Source organism: Sinohyriopsis cumingii, chromosome 2, assembly GCF_028554795.1.
Source record: "Sinohyriopsis cumingii isolate HCF-2022 chromosome 2, ASM2855479v2, whole genome shotgun sequence".
Lineage (NCBI taxonomy): Eukaryota > Metazoa > Mollusca > Bivalvia > Unionida > Unionidae > Sinohyriopsis > Sinohyriopsis cumingii.
In genome coordinates, this window is record NC_142962.1 from 92,812,366 (window position 1) to 92,832,334 (window position 19,969).

The 19,969-nt window shown below is 35.6% G+C and overlaps 1 pseudogene; it reads right to left on the minus strand.

Moving 5' to 3' along the window:
* Positions 1 to 324: 324 nt before the first annotated feature.
* On the minus strand, positions 325 to 3,889 carry LOC149805374 (uncharacterized; annotated as a pseudogene).
* Between the last annotated feature and the right edge of the window lie 16,080 nt (positions 3,890 to 19,969).

Sequence of the window (19,969 nt, forward strand, 5' to 3'; positions counted from 1 at the left end):
ACCATTAGTGGCTTCAGCAATCCAAAGTATCATCACACATGTATTGCAATAAGATGCATGTCATTTATCTCTGTCAACTGACAATTATTGTATCTATGCTCTTAACCCTTCTTAGTGTATAAATGTGGTGAATCAAAAGAAAAGCAATTTTTTTTATTAATAATTTTTTTTACAATAATAACTTTCAAATATTTAACCTACATATCCACCTGATTTCTCCTCTTATGTACATTTAAGTACCAAGCTGCATCCATTTACAGAATTGGTTTTAATCTTTAATACAGACAGTTAACATGTAAAAAATTCCAGTGTTATACTTGTAATATTCACCATAACAGTAATAAGTATAAAATAAACAAAACAGCCATTGTACAAAAGTATTTTTATTTCTTAAATTTTTTGGTGTGAATATGGCAACTTGGAGTGCCAGCCTAAACATACAAATGGGCTAAAGTGTTACCATGACCTTTCAAATGAGCCATCATTGTCAAATAATACACATCATTATTAAAATCAATGCTACTCATATGCATGATTAGAATCAATCAATCCATAAAAAGAACTTAATGTGCATGCCATATAACTATCCTTGTTCTGCACAATGTAACAAGTGTAATGTAATTCAGTTTTACTGTTCTTCTTCACAATGTAATGTAAAGCACGGTTTTATCCTTCTTCCTCACAAAGTAATAAAGCATGGTTTTATCACTGTTCCTCAGTGTAATGTAATGCAGTTTTATCATTGTTTCTCAATGTAATGCACTCTGTCTGCGCTTGTTCGAGTCTCGGATTCAGCCAACGTGGGTATGTGAGAAAGCTTGCCAGTAGCTTCTCGTGGGTCGGTGGTTCTTTCCAAGGATTTCCCGGGTTCTTCCTCCACCATTAATACTGGCCACCATGTATAGCCTATCGTGTGCTGAAAAATGGCGTTAAGCCCCACAACAACAAAATGTAATGCAAAGCACGGTTTTATCCATGTGACTTACAAATCTACTTACACATACTTCATGAATGAGTGAAGAATAATAACAATTTATTTTCCTGTCTCATAATCAAAGATAAATTTATGGTGCTGAATCCATGCTTCATAATCTTGTCAGAAAAAAGATCTATCCGTAGGAGCAAGTGTCTTTTCAAATTTATGAAAGACTCTCCCTATTTATGTCTTAAATGGATGAATATCTCTCAGGTCTTTGATAATCATCATCTCTTCTTCAAATGCCTTCTTTTTCTTATACAGCTGAGCTCAAACAATAACACCAGCAGCATGGTCATACTGTTCTGCAACATGGGACATACCAGCTAGAGCTCATGATTTTCTTGAAACTGATCCCACGATGTTGTTAGAAACTAGTTTCTTAATTTTCCTAACAACATGTTTCATTTCAAGGTTGTTGTTATTATAGGGTTTAACGCCATTTTTCAGCACAATATACATGGCGGCCAGTATAAATGGTGGAGGGAAAACCCAGGAAAACCCTCTAAAGAACTACTGACCCACGAGAAGCTACTGGCAAGCTTTCTCATATACCCACATTGGCCAAGCCCGAGACTTGAGCCCATGCAGACAGAGGTGAGATGGCAGTGATCCGTGACAGTGAGCACTTTAGACCACTTGCCCCCCCCCCCCCATTTGAAGGTCAGCAGGAATATGTGAATCTATTTTGCCCTTAGTGTTCACAAATAAATCATACAAAGACTTTTTGGCAGTATGTAGGCTATATGATGCTTGCTGGTGGGCAAGAAAATGCAAAATTTCAAGTGCATATTTGCTGTGTGAATTAACTGCCTTAAAACTACCATCATGTACTTGAGGGTAGTTAATAACCTTATCCTGTCAGGTACTTGGCAAACATCAAGGAACTGCATATACAGCAGTCCTAGCTGTAGTATATTAGGGGCATAATGCTTAACTCTGTCATGCTGAGTCTCAGGCAACACTGATATCTTTTGCCTTTTTGGGATGAAGACTGTTACATTTGGTAGTAGAAGTCTTAGTGGAGTTACAATCATCTCTTCAGTATCCATCTGTATCCTACTGGTAGCATCAGCGTTTCAGTTACAGTCATCTCTTCAGTATCTATCTGTATCCCATTGGTAGCATCAGTGTTTCAGTTACAGTCATCTCTTCAGTATCCATCTGTATCCTTTTGGTAGCATCAGTGTTTCAGTTACAGTCATCTCTTCAGTATCCATCTGTATCCTATTGGTAGCATCAGTGTTTCAGTTACAGTCATCTCTTCAGTGTCCATCTGTATCCTATTGGTAGCATTAGTGTTTCTAGCCAAGACATATTCATCAATGAATTTGTCCATAGTATCATTCAACCAGGATTCCATTTCCATCACACATGCATCTTCTGGTGGACTGTGCTTCATTGGGGTATCTGTCAAAGTCTCTAGGCCAAAATAATCAGAGTGCCTTAACAATGTAGCCTTTAACAAAAGAAATGGTGAATTCTTTGTCATGATGATGATGATTTTTAGCATCTGCATCGACTGTTTTTCTACTTAAACAAATTCTTTCTGCATTTATTGTGCCTTTGTCAAAGGACTCCTCCTTGTACAAGCACTTAAACATTAGTCAAAACGTTAATGGCAGTACGCCATATTTCAAATGTGATAGGGTAAAGGTAATTCAGATTCTCTATTTCGGTGGAGCAACCAGATCCAAGTCCTTTGCACCAGTAAACTGCTCTCTGGTAAGCTGATCACCCCCAATGTGTACTGGCAATTTCTCTTTGTCACAAATAGAAAACGTATATATTTCTTCCACTGCTGATTCATATTTGTCCAGAATAAAAATAACATCTGCCTGCTCTTGCTCATTCAGTGGAAGAACCTCAAAAGACACCACTACATTCTTCTTTGTCAGCTCCTCACTGTGTGTGTGTGATTATGATTTTTAATGTAGCTTTAACAATTTTTCAGTCATATCGCTATGATGTCTGCAGTGTGGCAGTTTATAGTGATGTCTAGCACTGGGGCATCATGTAGTAGACACGTAGCGTGATGTCCCACCCAGACACATTATCCTGACACCAGGCCAACTAGTCCTTACGCTAACCTCTTAATGCTGAGCGCCAAACGAGGCAGCTGTTAGTACCATTTTTGTAAGTCTTTGGTATGACTTGGCCTGGGTTTGAACCCACGACCTCCCACTTCTGAAGCAGATGCTCTAACCACTAGGCCACCGGAGCGGTCCTCACTGTATGTACCCAATATATGAGTGGGCTGGGTCTTGTAGAGAAAGTCCAACTGGGGAAGGAATTACTTAGCTACCCTTGATATAAGAACCAAGTAATCATTCTTTAATCTTCTTTCATCTTGGTCAGAAGGAATAAAGTGATAAAACTGTAAATCTTTAGTCTGTCCCTGACTTTCATATGGCATTTCATCAAAAGACTTTGTAATATGGCAACTGACCCAAATCAGTGCAATATTCCACCATGATGATCAGTTCTTTCATGTTTGACCATTTCAGAAACAGTAATATTATCCCTAATAATGCTGAAAGGTTGGCCATTTTTGACTCCTTCCACAACATCATTGCAGCAATGCTTCCCAATATCCTCTTTAATGTGGTTGGCAGATTTGTAGGAAGTAGTCACACTTACTACCTAAAAACGGTCAAAGACCTGGTTTAACAATTACAGTAATTATTGCACTGATCATCATATGCATAGTACGTGGTTGACATATTATGTTCTGTATTTACTTGATTACAGGTCCAACTGCAAACTGCACAAACCCAGATCTGCTGTTGCATAATGTGCTGAAAGATCTTGCTTTATGAAGTCTGTTATGAGTTTTCTGTAGAACTAAAATAGACATTGATCTACAGGTTCATTTTGCATTGGCAAATTGGGTTCTGTGTTGTTTGCAGATGGAACAGTGAGTATATACTGTATAAGATCAATGTGTCAGTATGGGTTTATTCCTTATCAATAAATTTGTCTGTCATATAGGTTCCTGGAAGACAAAACAGGACTTTCAATGAACTCTATAATGTTAAGTTATAATGAATGTTGATAGTACAAGGAATAAATCTAAAATATTTTTTCAAATTTCAAGTAAAACAATGTTTTATCTTGGAGAAAGGAGTAAAATATGTTAGCATGCCCAACATAAAGTCTGCAGTCTTTTGATCTGTAATCAGATACAAAAAATAATCTGTCAAAAACAATACTTGCTTCACATTATGTCACTGTTATCAATCATGCATGAAGAAAATATGTTTTACATGCTACAAAATATTTAAAATTTCACTCAATTACTCAAGGGTAATTTTTTAAAATCAAAGTAAAAACCATCCAGTCATTTTGCATATTTTACCAAACAAACTAATATTTATAAAGACCTATCATGTCTCATCAACCTGTAACTATAATTTCATCCGTAAAAAAATGAAGTGGTGCTTTACAAAAACCTTCTGTTAGTAGGCAAACTTCACTTTGTAAAACCAAGCAGGACATTCCATCCAGTGACAACAAAATTGTGACATCTTTATACAAAAGTATTATGCCAATGAAATATGGAAAATTAGACCAGCACTTTCCAAAGACATAATACTATTGTTATACAGGGCAAAGGGAATGTCTGTGATATCGAAGAAAACTAAAAAAATAAGAATCGACAGAAACAATAAATAAATTAAAAATGAAAATGTTTTCACATGCAGTAATTACAACATTTCTTGCCTTTTAATAGGCAGACTTAAATGATAACCCCACAAAACAATGAAAACAGGTATAGAAATAATCTTGCAATTTTACTGCAAAAAATTCAAAACAGATGCTGTTTTAATATTGACTTGAATTACCAACCACTAAAAAAATTTCAACAATGAAATGCCTATGTTCTTAAAGCCACGACTTACATTCAACATAAGCAAGTCCCAATCTGAGTTTAAAGCTACGACTTAAATTCATCACAAGCATGTCCCAGTTTGAGTTTAAAGCCTTGACTTAAATTCAACACAAGCACGTCCCAATTTGAGTTTAAAGCCATGATTTAAATTCATCAAACTATATAAGCATGTCACAATTTGAGTTTAAACTTTTCTCTTGTATTTCGCAATTATTTGTAGAATCAAATATAAACATCATGATTATGTGATTTTCTTCCTAATATTTGCTAAAATTAATTCTGAAGCAGATAATTATGCAAGTACAATAATAAAAAGATTACGTAGATATTGCAAGTATGATGGCAAAGCAAAAAAATGGAGCTGTGGTCCTATAAAAATAGTTATCTTTTTCCTTCTTTTCTGTGAAAAGAAAAAACTCGATAGTAATATCTGTTACACATTTACGGTTACAAGCATTAATAATAGCAGAAAATTAATCCATATAAAATGGAACATTGAAGATGAAGTTTTTCAAAGTGATCAATTCAGACCAATTGAAAATAATAAATTTTCACTCATCCGTGTTTTAATCTCTTTTGAACTCATTACTTTCAGTTTTCTATAATATTAGAAAGATATACATGAAGTAAATGTTAAAATGGTACTAATACTTCTTTTTGACTGGTCAAGAAATGCTTTGTTAATACACATGTTAATGTATAACACTGGCAGAACCTCTGAGTACAAAAAAGGGTAATTGCAAAAAGGTATGCAACATGTAACACAATGAATTTAAATAATGAACTTTTTAGGGAAACTGGAACAAGTAAACAAGGAACAGAGTTGGTAGCATTAAATTAATACAAGACCTGATTCTTGCCTTGGACTTAGTTATAGCCTTCTAATGTCTTACGAACTCTCTAGACTTATAAGGGTACTGACTTTTTCCCTACTGGATGAATGTGTTCATGAAAATGTGATGGCTGATATATTGCTATTTTGACCATTAACATGTGAAAATCAGACTCTTTTATATTTGGATAGTCCTTTTGAAATAGATACCTGTTGTCAGATCTGACACTTTTGTGATGTATTTTTTTCAATATCCATTAAAATGGAATTCTTTACAACCATTTTGATACTTTTAATTTGCAGTATTGTTTCAGCAATAGTGACTGCATCAGTATATAGCACACTGCAATAATTCTACTCGTGTCTTGGTTTGAAATATCCCCAGCAACAAACCTTTGTTGTAAAACATCATCAATCAATTTTTCTGCACATGACTGCAGCTCCCTGGTAATGTGTGGGATATAAATAAAACTCCAATAATGAGAAGACCTATACAAAATTGGATTACAGTACTGAAAATGAATTGGGTTTATTTCACAAAAGTTTCTAAGGAATTGTATATCACCTGCCATATGCTTATCAAAAATATCCATTTCAGAAGTGTGCGTGTTTGGATTTTTAACGCAGCTTTAACAGTTTTAGTCATATCACTACAATGTCCACAGTGTGGCAGTTTATAGTGATGTTTAGCACGGGGGCATCATGCTGCAGATATGCAGCATAATGTCCTGCCCTGTCACATTATCCTGACACCAGGCCAACCATTCCTAACACTAACAACATAATACTGTGCACCAAGTGAGGCAGCTGTTAGTACCATTGTTATAAGTCTTTGATATGATTTGGCCAGGGTTTGAACCTGCAACCTCCTGCATTCAAGGTGGGCACTCTAACCTCAAGGCCACTGGAATGGTCCCATTATTAAAAGTGACTGTGACCTTGACCAAGGGTGGTAGGTGAGTGGATGTGTAGGCTATTGAAATGACACTTAATAATGATGTTGTTGACCAAATATTGCAACTATCCCTCAATGTTTTCTGAACTCATGAATGTGCAGAAAAACTGAAACTAAAACCTTAAGCAAAATGCTGACAGTGGTGCAATCACTGACAGACAAAACAAGTAACATATATCTACCCTGCTAATGCAGGTGAGACAATAAAATATCAAAATAGGGACCAAATTATGTTCAATAATGAAAAGGAATTGTTTGAAAGCTTTCTTTTTAGTAATAACAGCCATCTGTGAGGGTTGGTAGTGGACATTTGATTAAACTGTAAAGTGATTGTAGTTATAATGCTTCAGAGTCTAATTATATATTTATTTCCTTAAGTACAATAAGTATAATAAAGATATTTGTGTTTATATTTTTGGTAACAGTAACCCTTCATTTTGATGCATAATGGTCATTTACACAAATCTGAGTGAACTTCATGCCATCCAGATCCTTATAAAGATAGATTACAATTTGCCAAATACATTTTGAACAGTGGACAATAGCAATTTTTCATGGGCTAACAAGAGATGATGAATGGTGTATGCAGTCCCCACCCGTAATTTCACTAGTCATGTGATCTGAAAGGAAAATAGTCTGAGACATACATGTATTAGCAATGAAATTTAGTATGGATGAAACCCATCATGATGTTTACCTGTCTATAGAAAACATTGTACGGAGCGTTGTTTGTCAATGGTTCTTTAATGTTCCTATATGCAGGTTCTAATTGTAAACACACACACACACACAAATAAACATTTGCACTGAAATTATTTTACTAAGTAACAAAGGAGCAAACTATGAATAATTGCATCTTTTTTTCCTAAAAAAATAATGTAATTTTTCCACAAAATTAGAGCAAAAATAGGTAATATTTTAGTAAAGTGCTTTGACTGAAAACTTACTGCTTTTCAATAATAATAATAATAATGAGAACTTTGCATAGTGCCTAATCTTTAGAAGCTCTAAGTGCTTTACAACATTAGACAACACCTATAAGATAAAAAACATATAATGCTATGATTACATAAACAAACACCATGAAATTAGAAAACATTAAAATACAGGTAGGAAACATTATTCAGTCTTTAAGTTTGTTCCTGCGGTCAAAATAAGTGAGTTTTGAGAGCCCTCTTGAATGTGATCATTGTGTCTTTTGTGTCAAAGTTCAGTGGGCAATTCATTCCATGTTGCTGGGCCCTGGTATAACTGGGAGAGCAGCATCAGTTTGTATCTCTTTTGTCAAGGAAAACATCTCTGTATTCCTTGTGTGGTTCCAACTGGAAAAAGACCCTTTACCTTTTGGTATTTGCTGCGACACATCACACCTGAATTATGGTAACGAATTTGAATAACAAATTACTAATGTTCAGTAATATGTATGTTAGAATACTACACACACACACACACACACACACACACATTTATTGATATATTGTTCATATTATCATCATGACCCAAGAACAAAAGGAAAATAATTATGAGAATTTTCAGCATAGTTGAACATAAATGGATATCTGCATAAACAAAGCCAAGAACATGCAAACCAATAAATATATAAAATCATAAGCAATTGAATTAAACCATTGACAATTTAAAAGTAAGCAGTCATCTCAGAATATGTATTCAGAATACTCAATAGTTACCTGACAATAAGGAAATAACATCAAGACTCCACCAGTGTGTGAAGAAGAACCACAGTGCTTATTTAGCTCGTTAGCACAATCATACGAAAATGTAATCAATCTAGTGGTTGGTACTCCTCCTGCTTCTAAAACATGTGTTCAGAAAATCTTTTTCTTCTCTGAACACTATTTATGACAAGGTAGGATCCTGTATAAAATTAAATACCAGCATGTGTACGTAATTTTATTAATATCAGCTGGAAAAGTACAAAATAAAGTGCAACGCTGGTTTTCAAAATGTTACCATATTATTTTTTGTACAATGATCATCCGATTTATTACGCCCTTCAAGAGTCATCCTCCAGAACCAAAACCAAATTTTAAAAACAAATGCTTTTTATAATGAAATTAAACCTTTATTCTTAATTTCATCTTTCTCTTCTTATTCACGTTATGAATGTAAAAGTGACATGTCTTTAAGTCAAGTTTATGATTATAAGCAGCAGAGAGGGCAAAGAGACTCTAATTGGTCCACCCGTATTTCGTCAAAATAGACCTTCCTGGAAAATCGCAAAAAAAACCATGCCGTATTTCGTCAAAATAGACCTTCCTGGAAAATCGTTAAAAAAAACATATCCAGTGTAAGACAACTTTGTCAGCGACAAATTGGTTTACCCACCTATCGCTGATCATGATATATCGAAGATCGTCTGTACCAAGTTGGAGTCACGCCCTCTCTGCTTCTATGAACCGAATATTTTATCAAGTCCGACTCGATATCGTGTTTGAGGATCATGTAAATTTATTGTTATAAATCCATGCGGAGATAACTGAGCCTGACTAAATAAATTTCTAAACTTATTTATATCCATATCACTGCTACACCAGGTCTAATGAATATTTCTCAGTGTGTGAGTATCGACTCCATTAAACACAGCAAGAATATTACAATTATCCCTGATCACTTTTGGTATTTGTGTATACCACTGGGTTACATAAATCACATCGGTGTTTTTGTGGCTACCTCTGGAAAATATCCTAGCTGGATTTGATTGTTTGTCCAGCATCACATCATCATATACAACCAAATTGTTAATGAATCTGTCTAAATCATCAACGGACAGTGCTTCATCAATATCGGTTATAAATTTAATGACGTCGTCATCCAACAATCTTGTATTTTCATTAAAATCCTTAAGTACATCATAACATCGTTGATCATCTACAGACGGAGCTACCAAATACAACTTATCCCATTTTAACCATCTCATTATCAAATTAAGTAACAGTTGCATCTTACCACTTCCAGATGGGCCTATGATAATCATTCAGATAGAATTTGGTAGTGTAGCATGATGCTTGACTGGTTCTTGTTTTCTTGTCGTGGAAAAATCAATTATATCCATGTTATATATAAAATAATTATGGATTTATATTGTGTGAAATGCAGGACACGTACCCCAACAGGTGATCTAACAACTATTACAACAAAAAATAACAGATCAGCGGATGGGTAAGTGTGAACGATGTGATACAAAGAAATTTAAATTTATTCCCTCACAGTCAAATAATATTATTTAAAAAAACGAGGTGATATTGCAGCAAAATTAACAAAATTACCAGGGACTCCGTGGGCTAAAGACCCTGGAGAAAAACATCTTCAGGATATAATTACTGGGACCCGACTTGATATCAGACATGACAACAAAGATAAACCAAAACCAGGTGAGTATAAAGCGTGTCATGTTCAGATGTAGCTTATAAAAGTAATGATCTGCAGCATAGACATATCGCAGATGTAAAATTAATTCACGCGCTAAATTCCATTACAAATAAATCCTTCAAGGAATCATTGGCTAATTGGTTAATAAGCTCCGCGATGAAAGGTAAATTAGCGCTAGGTGCTGGTAATTAATTATAATGGAATCGATTTATTATTCCCCAAGACGATATTGGAAAGGTAACGCAGCGATTAGTAAACTTGCTGATGCAGCAGTGGTTACATGTTCTACTGCTAAAAAGTGGTTATCCCAACAGGCAATATGGCAAATTTAGCTACAGCCACCTAAACAAATTCAATTTGCACATTTGATGTTGCAGTTCCTAATGAAGTTCATCAAGCTGATATATTATTTCTACCACATGATACCGTTAAAATCCAAAGACATCAAATAACATACAAGTATGCACTAACTGTAGTTGATGTTGCAAGTAGATATAAAGAAGCAGAACCATTGTCAACAAAAACAGCAACTGAAGTAGCTTCTGCGTTTAAACGAATTTATCAATGTGGATCCTTACGATGGCCACAACTATTACAAGGTGATCCTGCCAAGGAATTTCAGGGTGCAGTATCATCGTTGATGAAACAACATAACGTCACCATCAGATGAGGACATACTGCAATTCACCATGATCAGGCAATTGTTGAACGATTTAATTGAACACTTGCTGAGCGGTTATTTGATATCAATATGTGAAGGAATTTATTCAAGACAAGAGATCTCGTGAATGGGTTGCAAGATTACCAAATGTGATAACCACATTAAATAATGAGATTACTCGAACAACCAACATGAAACCGATTAGCGCAGCCACACAAAAATATATACCTGAACAACGACGTGATTTTTCAACACAGCCAGAATTAAGTAATGTTACTGTAAGATATTTATATGAGCCCGGTGAACTTGAAGGCGGTAAAAATGAGAGCGACTAATCCTATTTGGAGCATCACGACACACAAGATATCTAACATAACAAGATCTACTGGTAGACCTGCAATCTACAGACTGGATTCAACTGCTCCTCAACGTGGACTTACACGTGAACAATTACAAGTAATTCCCGAAGACACACAATTACCGCCCAAATCGCTTAACTAGCACCCCTATGTCGATTACACTCAAGTCAGTATCACATTTTCTCGTGTATGACCGCGGCTGTTATCTTTTCTATCTATGGTAAATTGTCTTGGATTATTACTCGAGTACTGCCATAACATTATACAATTACAAGTTGCACAGTGACTATTCTGCTGCTGTTTCAGCGTGTTAATAAATTCAACGTCGAGATCAAAGTCGCGTTTTTTTTGTTGTCACTTTGTTTATAACCAGCTAATTTTTTTTTATTATATCGTTGTCAATATCATCATTGATCACTGACGAGTCCATGACGATTCTCCACAGTTGAGATATTTTTCTAATTCGAGATACTGTAAGATAAACTAAGTTTGACCATTCGATACGATCATCAACTATCCAAACAACTGTATCAGTAATAGTTAATCCCTGAGATGAGTGAATCGTCATCGCGTATCCTAGCATCCACGGAGATTTATCCAACGATAACTCATCCTCAACAACACTGACATCAACTGCGACAATATCATTCAACACAAGATTCTGTTTCTCGGTCTATCCTGGTATATCAACGTCGATATTATGCCGTCGCGTATCAGCTGGTCGATAACACAGTGGCACTGGCAATGGTAATTTATCTTTAAGTAACTGAAACAACCGCTGTTGAAGCGTGTCTCTGATTATCTTTCTACTTGCCGCCATCAAATCGTTTGGTCTCCACGTTTGTAGAAATTCGTTCATAGAAGTTTCTGAAATTATTTTACGCGCTAACTCACATTGAATTTTGTTCGGTTGTAATCTGATTAATTTTTTTAATTCCTTTAATTCTGCATCAAGAGATTTGTGATCATCAATAATCTCCGAGTAATAATCAACAAAATTCTTCAACCAATTATGTGGAGATGGTCCAACAAACGGTGGTGGTTGGCCGTGATCGCCGCACATTATTACAGCTGTATTTTTCAATAACAACCAATCGAGAAATGTTTTTAATATTTCCAACGACACTGTGCACACTTCATCCCAAATGATGATCTTTGGAATATATTTTTCTCCCATTCGATCTGGAGTCCATGTGCCACCGCTGTATTTGAAAAATCCGTGATAAGTACAAGAATTAACTCCTCGTTGTTTCATCTCCCTGGCAAGTCTTTGTATTGGTGTTAGCATAATGATATCATCGCGTTTCTGTCGAAATAATTCGATTACCCGAGTTGTCTTACCAGACGCGCCCGGCCCATTCAAATAAACCGTTTTGTGTCTGGATACTGGATCATCCACGGATGGCTCCAACGATAATTCAGATATCTGGTCCCGATAATAATTATCTTTAACCGCAACATCCGCGGATTCACAATAACAATGTAACATTTCCTTTTTTATTCTCCACGAACCCCATGATTCATCAGTGCTTGTGGAACGAGCCAGTAATTCTGAATATTTTTTATCGATATAAAATGAATCCGTTGGGACTCTAACTGCAGTGTCAGGAAATCTATTTATCATCGACATCAAATTTATAGAAACATAAGACAGCATCGAAGATCTTAAATGTGTATACTGAGGATAGAGAATCTCAGTGTAACTAACAATTGTACCCAACCGTGTTGCGTCAGACAAGTTAGTGTCTTCCCGATTACAAAATATATTTCTCTCAGCGGCATCAGCAATTATAAAATCTAATTCAACATCATCTATAATCAATCGTGAGTGATGCCGTTTATGATCATATGATCCACCCTGAGTAAATTTACCAATTATTTTTCTCCTGAGATCTTTTGCTGTTTTTTTTTTTCACTTTTGCTAAGTTTAATCCTGAGAATATTAGGAGAATCATCGACGATGACATCAACTTGAGTATTTGGACATTCCCGCTTATATTCTTCAATAACCTTATCTACACTGATACGCTCCGGCGTTCGTAACCAAACTTCAGTCTGCGTACGATATGATATAATTGCTTCACTGACCGTCAACGATATTAATACACAGTCGTCAAGCATATATCGTAATAACACTATTGGTGCCCAGCGTCGCTCCGAGAAGTGTCAAACAAACCAAACGTAACAACACGGATGAAGATTCTTAGCGAATTCAAACGACACTACACGAGCGAATCCTGTCAGATCAAAATCGGGTAGTGGACCATTAATCGCAACTCGTGTCATCTCGCTTGCAGGATGTCCGAATCTTTTAAAATATCCAGCACACTCACCCATTCCGAGAAAACTACCCGGATAACACGCGACCATATCCACGGATATCATCTCGTTGCGATCATACTTTGTATTCCACAAACCGCCATGTCCATATTCGATACAACTTGCCTGGATATCTTCGAGGAACTCAGCACGTGTTGGTCTCCATGAATGTATCTCTCTCGCGGCGTCGTCAGCAACTGACGGAACTGTAAAACAATTTTTTAATAATTGCTCAGTATTTTCTGAATATCTTTCCGCTAGTTTTCTCATATCTTTGTGTAGAGATTCTTTACGATATAAATCGCCGTTCGGTCTTACAAATTTATCGTATTTTTCATCTTCGGAACTCCTAAACAACCACACTGACACGGGATCGTTTTTACTTATCTGTTTAATAAAATCAAACATATTTTCTGACGAGTAAAATCTCACGACACGATATCGTGGAAATATTGTTACCGTGGAGGTCCACGCGTGAGCGTTATGATCAATAATTTCAATTGGTGTCCCTCTCGATTTATTCTGTGATTCATATAAAACCTCTCCCGTTAACGTTTTCACTACCATTGGAAATTTTAATTTACTTGATAACTCGATTCAGCCCAACTCGCTATTTTTTACGTCGTAGATCAATTAAACCGTTTCCACGCTTCGCATTTGTAAAATTTTCCATTACTCGTTCGGCTACACAATTCAACGATGAAAATTTGATCGGGGCAAGATCATTAATGTTAGGACTATCATTTAGTTGATAAATTCTATCAACAACCGCAGTCACAGGATATGATCGAGCGTAATATGGTCTGTCAATCCCAGTTAACATTCCTGGTTTGGAATCTTTACTTAATACAGCAGTTTTTCCATTAGCAAGGACAGGATCACATTTGTCACGGATAATTCACGTATCGGAATCTGTTTGCACAATAAACTTTATTCTCAGAAGGTGTTTCTGATTAAGGTAATCGATAATCGTTTTCGCACGTGTATCGTTGATTGTAGCATCAATGACAGATTCCTTGACAGAGTCGTCGACGTTGACTTCGTCAACGTTACGTATAATTTTGAATGTAGACCACACGTGAGATGCTCCGTCATCACGAAATTCTTTTTTGTCATCCCAGATAATGTCAATCAGATCAGTCAGAGCTCGCCTCCGCGAGTCAGGGGTTAGTCTGTCAAGATCAAATCTAGAAGCTTTCCAAAACTTGATTGCAGATAATCTCTCAAACTCATCCATGCTATATTTGAGACAAGTATTTAAATAAAAAATATTATATATAATGAATCAGTGTAAATGGCTTATGGTACGATTTGTGACTCCATCTGGAAAATCCTCAGTAAAATAATTCTGCGGGCAACATTTACAATGTGTTCGTAATGGTAACTTAGGACCAATACCATGTCTGCAATGTGGTGCCGGAGTCCGGGGAAAGACAGAGTTGTGCGCGAGTTGTGGTGGAAAGCGATATAGGGAACTTAAAAAGATATTATGACAAGAAAAATAATGACTCTGTCATGGACAAGGTCATAAGAACTCCTGAAGACTACACAGCAAAATTTAAAAAATAAATTATAATTTAGACAAATAATATTATATATAAAATGGAGCAAAAAGAATTTGTCAGGCATCCCATCAACAAGGATTATGAAGCAAATCGTAATGGCGAAGTTAGAAATTGTAGGTCGAAAAAACCAGTTGGTGCTGTTAAAAATTCTGGTTATCTCGCGTTTACCGTTGTGGGCAAGAAAACTTATATTTGTCATCTTTATTTATTGGAATGTTTCTTTGGAGAGATCAAAGACGGTCTTGTGATCGAGCATATTGACGGAAATAAACTTAATAATAATTTATCCAATCTTCAGGCTATTACACAAAGTGAGAATTCTACACGAGGAGGGACTGGTCGGTTTAAGAGCATTGGAAAGTGAGCAATTAAATCTTTCAATGTAGAGACTGGCGAAGAGATTATATTTCAATCAATGACCGCGGCTGGCAAATATTTTGGTATTCACTCACGTTCAGTCCAACGTTTTGCAGATAAGATAATTAAATCATCGTTTTCATACCGGTTTGGAAACTGGATTTCGTTTTATAATATTCCTCTGGTGTTAGATACAGATAACGGAGATAACTCTGCCGCGATTGTGTAAAAGTCAATGATGTAATTACCTCCCTTGAGATTGCGCAATATAAGTCATTAGCTACTATATTATACAAATTTTGTTTAGAATAGAACTAAAATCAGGTTCTATTATTTTTTTTAACAATCTGTTCTAAAAAATATGGTTCCGTGGCGAACCGTCTATTGTACACACACTACAAGCCACAGTGTGAAGATGGTACATAATTCTCTGTGTTACCTGTACGGAAGTAAATACTACGGTCTATCTCCGATTGCTTCCCGTAGATTTTATCAAGGACTGTCAACACGGGCAGGTGTAACCGTTTATTTATCGTAAATAATAGTTTGTTTTTTTTCACAGACAATATATGTTTTACTGAATCCGACTAGTTTTCTGGTTCGTCTATATTTTTTTACGATTATATTTAGGAAAAAAGAAATACAAAAGCGCGGCAATGAAACCACGCCCATCGCGTGAGCTATTTTTGAATTTCCAAGCATCAGTCAGCTTATATACTATAAGGTCCGTATCACAAACTGGGGTTTTCGAAACTCAACAACAAACACACCTTCCGCCATATCACCACGTGCGTTGATATTTTTCACATAACGGGATTGATTTGGGTGAGGGTGTGCAAATCTGTTGAGCGTAGAATATAACCCCGTATATGTCTGTGCCTTCCTTAGATTTAAGTTTGTAAATAGTGTAAATACTACGTGTTGTGCTGTCCTTGTTGTAAATAATGTAAATACTTGTAAATATGTAAATACAATGCTATATGTACTGTGCCGTCCTTAGAATTAAGTTAATTAAGGTTGTATGTTGTGCCGTCCTACTGTAAATACTGTAAATATGTAAATACAATGCTGTAAATATGCTGCTACAATGTTGTAAATATGTTTCAAAACAAAAAAAAAAAGAGTCAGCAATGACCCTACTTATTTTTCTTTTAAATATATAATATTCGGTATAAATAATATAATGAATCATGAAAATATCAATGATGTAATTGTTGCTATTAAAAAATTAGAACATGACAGTATATCTGATGAATTCATTCCTGAAAAAATCATTTCTGATTTTGAAACACTGCAGGAGGCTAAACATGAAGGAAGATATATTCTGCCATCTGAACATAGAATTATAAAGAAAATTCAAACGACTATGTGTCAATCACTATCTACGGTAGAAGAAACGCGAATAAAAGAATTTGTCAGTCTCTCTCGTGCAATCGAAAAAATTAGGTCGGAATTATCTCTTGAATATGAAGCAAAGGAGATAATTAATTCTCGTGTGAGGCAATTAAGAAAAATTATGTCAGATTGTGAAGCGATCGAAAACGAAAGTTAGACTCCTTGATTTCAAGGCAATGAAATCGAAAGTAAAAAATAAATTTCTGATTACAATATTTTTTTTTTCACTGACAATATTGTTTTTCACTGAAAATTGATGGATTTGCACGATTTTTACTAGCAAATATCCGGGGCCCCGAGAGACAGAGTGGTCTAAAGCGCTCTCCGTTACGGATCACTGCCATCTCACCTATGTCTGCATGGGTTCGAGTCTCGGATTCGGCCAATGTGTTTATGTGAGAAAACTTGCCAGTAGCTTCTCAAGGGACGGTGGTTTCTTTATGGGGATTTTCCGGGTTCTTCCTCTACCATTAATACTGGCCGCCATGTATAGCCTATCGTGTGCTGAAAAATGGCGTTAAACCCTACAACAACAACTAGTAAATATCCTATCAGAATTAACAAATCGAACGATTTGCACGATTTTTACTAGTAAATACCCTATCAGATTTAGGAAATCGAATGATTTGAACGATTTTTACTAGTAAATACCCTATCAGAATTAGCAAATCGAATGATTTTCAGTAAAAATAATAATATTTTTGTTTTTCACTGAAAATTGCTAATGAAATCGAAAATAAATAATAAATTTGATTATTTTTTTTTTTCACTGAAAATTGTTGCATTTCCATGATTTTTACTAGTAAGTACTCCATCAGAATTAGCAAATCAGTCTGATTTTCAGTATAAAAAAATATCTTTGTTTTTCACTGAAAATTGCTGGATTTGTACCTTAATATTAATTAGGCTGATTTGAAGATTCAAAATCTTTACGATGAGACCTTAAGATGGAATTTTTACTATTGGAAATCTTTGAAAATCGTAGATTTTCATGATTTTACAAGTAAATTAATATTTACCGTTTCATTCTCAAATCCAATAAGTGGCCTAATTGGTCTGTTAGTTTCAAATTTGTTCTTGATAACAGTGGATTATGGCATTAGAGATAGACCGGATTGATCAGTTCTTGCACAATCAAAAATCCAGGTGGATCTTTTGGCGTGAATGAATAAAGAATGAATCCTTGCTGGGTTTGATTTGCTTTTGTTGTGTCCGTGCTGTAGCTTCCATCGATTACATCACACACAATACTGACCGCGACCACTTGGGTTATATTTACAATTTCCGGAGATACATGTCGTCCGTGACCTTGTGGATCTTATTGTACCGGAGAATAGTTGCTCGTGGTAGTGTTTCCTTGTACCGTGTAATTATCTTAGGACAAAACTAGTCAATGATGATGACCGATTTTATAATTTGGCCGAGTAGTATCTGTTAACAAATACGCTTTTAAAAATAGTTGTTTGTAGTTTGACTTTTTATATCAATTGTTGCCTGGAGTGCTCGCTGGTTAATATATTCCATGTCGGATACAAGCTGATTTAATATTTCTACGTGTTTGATGATTTCACTACGTGGTGATGACAAATCAAAAAGATGTTCTTGGAAACACTGCCATAGTCTCTGTAGATATGTTTTATGTTCTTGATTGATAATTTTAAAATATTCAATAATTTTACTTAGTTCAAAAGTTGTATAATTTTCCTCCACCCGTATCTAAAAAAAAGACCACCACATTTTGTTACTAAAGTAAAAATCACTACCCGGTGTTGATCTTTTTATCTCAAGTATATGTTTTTTGTATAATGGTTCAACTTCGTGGTATGATTGTCTGTCCGTGACATAGTCAGACTTTTTCGGTTCTGGCAACGGTGGTGGCGTCGGTGGGTGAATTTCAGGCCATCCTAACTCTGTTCTAATCGAACTCTGATATATATCCACGGCGTAGACGGGAGAGTTTATCTCGATTGCGGAAGACAGCGTTGGTTCATGAGCTGTTATTGTTATCTTAGATTATTTCCCGGTGATATTTTTTTATTCGACGTTGTAATTCCTCATTGATTTCATCGATTTGATAGCTCCCAGTTGGTATTCCAACAACGTTCCAGTCGGGTGTACCATCTTGTTTATTTTTATCTGCAAACACAAACGAATTTTTTGCTTGTAATCCACCAAATGATTTTGATCTGATATTTGGCCAACTATGATATACTCGTAATTGTGCTAGCGCAATCTCGCTTTCCGGAATCGCAGTTGGAAAATTAATACTGAATTCAGGCTTGGTTAAGCTCACTGTTATCATCGTAGTCTTTGGAGGATTTGTATTTGCTGCTATCTGCTGAAGCAACTCTGTCATTGTTATTTATTTTATTTTCCTTCAAAACGTAAATTTGTTCGTATGTCTTTACCATTAACGCGAATTCGAAATCTGATATTATTTCATCGCTGAGGCTTGATGATATCAGCGACGATAATTTCGAATACACATTCGTGACTGTATTCAGTCGTGTGACATAATCGTTGAGTTTTGTATTTGTACACGATATTTTTTTTTGGCGATTACATTAAAAACGCCTGCAACTGCCGCTGATGATGGAACACATATTGTTACTGCGATTGCAGTCGTTACTGGTGTCAGCACTGATAATACTACTCCGGTGGATACAACTAACGCGGATACCGAGTATACTGCAACATCAAGAACGACTGTTCGTCGCCGGTATTTTTATACTTTTGTTGTGTATTTGTCGATGATGGTTTTTAATTCTGACTGCCATTCACGTACTTGATCGTATCTGTAATGTTGTGTTACAACATCAAGCGGGACATCTGTTGACGCTGCCATTTATTATTTTACGTAGTAAATAATTGAGGTGTTTCAGCTACAAATTCTAAACACCACCAGTAAGATGCTGAGGTTAATTTCTTATCGGCTGCTTCCAGTATAAATTCTTCTTCAGTTCCCTTATTTAATATGATAGTCACAACCCCGGAAAAGTTGTCGGTAGAATGTCGCCATGGATACTTTGTAAATATCTCAAATTTTGCAGCACTGAACATACCTACCAGTAACTGTTGCGGTATATTTTATATTTTTATTTTGCTGTGACCATGTTGCAAATCCAGATGATACCGTGTATACTATGTAGGTAATATTCCCGGGAGTTACTCCGGGCGGAATTTTAATCAGATTAATTTTATTAACGATTTCAGGAATTCCACCTACATTTTTGAGTGTTCATTGATTGTGTCGATGTTAGTTTTGATA